Source organism: Portunus trituberculatus, chromosome 50 (genome assembly GCF_017591435.1).
Source record: "Portunus trituberculatus isolate SZX2019 chromosome 50, ASM1759143v1, whole genome shotgun sequence".
In the NCBI taxonomy this organism is placed as follows: domain Eukaryota; kingdom Metazoa; phylum Arthropoda; class Malacostraca; order Decapoda; family Portunidae; genus Portunus; species Portunus trituberculatus.
Window position 1 is genome coordinate 14,036,393 of NC_059304.1, and position 2,500 is coordinate 14,038,892.

The 2,500-nt window shown below is 41.4% G+C and overlaps 1 non-coding gene across 1 annotated transcript; it reads right to left on the bottom strand.

The window, feature by feature from the left end:
* Positions 1-1,869: 1,869 nt before the first annotated feature.
* Positions 1,870-1,943, bottom strand: Trnai-aau. Its single transcript has one exon. It is a non-coding gene; the product is annotated as a tRNA-Ile (tRNA).
* Between the last annotated feature and the right edge of the window lie 557 nt (positions 1,944-2,500).

Consider the following 2,500-nt stretch of genomic DNA (forward strand, 5'->3'; position numbering starts at 1 on the left):
TGTGTGTGCGTGGGTGTGTGTGTGTTTTGAACATACGTGAAAGTGTGTTAAAGAAAAACGGTCATGAACTTTCAGGTAAAAGAAAGGAGAGAAAGAGTGATCGTTCTGCTAAAGACTCAGTTTTCTTTGTTTGCAAGGTCTTTTTACACTTCTCCCCTCCCCCGTCTCTCTCTCTCTCTCTCTCTCTCTCTCTCTCTCTCTCTCTCTCTCTCTCTCTCTCTCTCTCTCTCTCTCTCTCTCTCTCTCTCTCTCTCTCTGTGTGTGTGTGTGTGTGTGTGTGTGTGTGTGTGTGTGTGTGTGTGTGTGTGTGTGTGTGTGTGTGTTCTTTCCTCATACCATTACTAAGAACCCTATATTTTCAAGGGGTCATCCTTTTACAGTCTTTCCCTACTCATCACTCCACCACTAACAGAATCACCATTATTATCCTCATCACCAACACCGTCACCATTATTGTCACTAACCCAATCACCAACAATAATATCAGTCTTCTCATGACCAGTATCCCCATTACAGTAGAAACTCATGTTTTCCTTTCACTCTCTGCCTGTTTCATCCTCCTTACTCCTCATCTCCTTCATACTGGAGCCGGCAAACACACCCTGCTGGCTTCACTGTGGAGCACCGGTTCGCTGTTTGGCCTCTAATGAGTTGCTGCAAAATTGATACACTTGCTTGTGAGGAAAAGTCGTTGATTGCTTTGTCCTCTTGGTGCTGCGCAAGGCCATTCGTGACTCTGCCAAATGATACTGCCAAGCCTGTTGACAGCGGCGTCTACTTGATGGGTTGTGCTGCACGGCATTACTGAGGCTCGTGTTGGAGATGGGGAGATGGGTGAAAGTAGGAACACAGTTAGTAGACCCTGTGCTTTTCTGTTTGTATGTATGTATATATGTATGTCTGCCTGCCTGCCTGCCTCTCTCTCTCTCTCTCTCTCTCTCTCTCTCTCTCTCTCTCTCTCTCTCTCTCTCTCTCTCTCTCTCTCTCTCTCTCTCTCTCTCTCTCTCTCTCTCTCTCTCTCTCTCTCTCTTTTCTCTATATTGATTAGAAAAAATTATGAAAAGCTGAACATGAGGTCTTCCCATTTTGTGGAGTCATGGCGCCAAGAGAGCCATCAATCAGGCGGGGCTTGGAGGCCACGCGGGAGTAATAAAGCTTGAGAACAAAGAGAAACGTGCCGATGAAGCGCAAAGAGTATAGGTAAACTTAACTAATAAACTAATGAAGGACGAAGTAAAGGAAGGCTGAACAGAATGGACAAGGCTATAATAGTAAGAATCGACAGGTGTTACGCTTCTCCCACCAGACTTGTTGATTAAGATGCCGAGTTTTCTTATCCATTCTGGTTACTATTTAGTGAATTTTACATGGCTTCAGGAACTTACGTGGTGATTAGAATAGTGAAGACTCTGGCCATTCATCTTCTGACGTCCATACGCACTTTCTCATGCAAATAAAAACATCCAATCGCACCCAAAATTCATGGTAAAAGTGCATCTTAATATTGAAGGAGTTTATTAAAGATAATTATTATATTCCTTTAATAATGCAAATCACTACTTATCTTTTTTTTTATGAGACAACTTACGTGACTCTTTTGAAATATCTATATTATTTTCGCTTTAAGACATCTTTAGGCAGTTCTTTCCTTACCCGTTTGTTGCAACGGGCTTCGAAAATCAGTACAATAAATACATTTCCACTCTCATGAAGAACAAAGCAAGTGGAAGTTTCAGACACATATTTAAACATAACAGAATGGGGAAAACACATAAAAATTCATAAGCATGGCGAGTGGAGGTTTTATACACATATTTAAGCATAACAGAAGGGGCAAAAAATACATAAAAGAACTCCTTTAGATTTCTATGGCCCGTATGGGGATCGAACCCACGACATCCGCGTTATTAGCACGGCGCTCTAACCAACTGAGCTAACAGGCCAATAGGAAAACAATAGCACGTTAAGTTATATTCCTCTAGTTTTCTTTTAATGCAAGAAGGGAAGCAAGCCAAGGGCAGCAAAACACATACAAAAAAGGCCCACTTGATTGTCAGTTCCCTTAAAGAAGAGTAGAGTTATCCAAAAGTCTGGAATAAATTTACTGATATATGGGTCTTCATGAAAAAAGATTGAAATTTAGAAGTTAAGAAAAAAGGATACTTCACAAAAAAGGGGGGCATGGGGGGGTGGGGGGAATGACAAGGGGGGCATGTGGGGTGGGGGGAATGACAAGCTAAAGACACCGATATTAAGCAAAACGCACTAATGATACTCCTTAATTCGCAGTTTGTGGATCGCATAACGAGGGAAGTTTGATTTGCGAATACTAATGCACACGTGACGCCTTCAGTAAAAGTTCTGATGTGGAATTAATCAGCCCTCCTCCTCCTCCTCCTCCTCCTCCTCCTGCTCCTCTTCTTCTTCTTCTTCTTCTTATTATTATTATTATTATTATTATTATTGTTATTATTATTATTATTATTGTTATTATTATTGT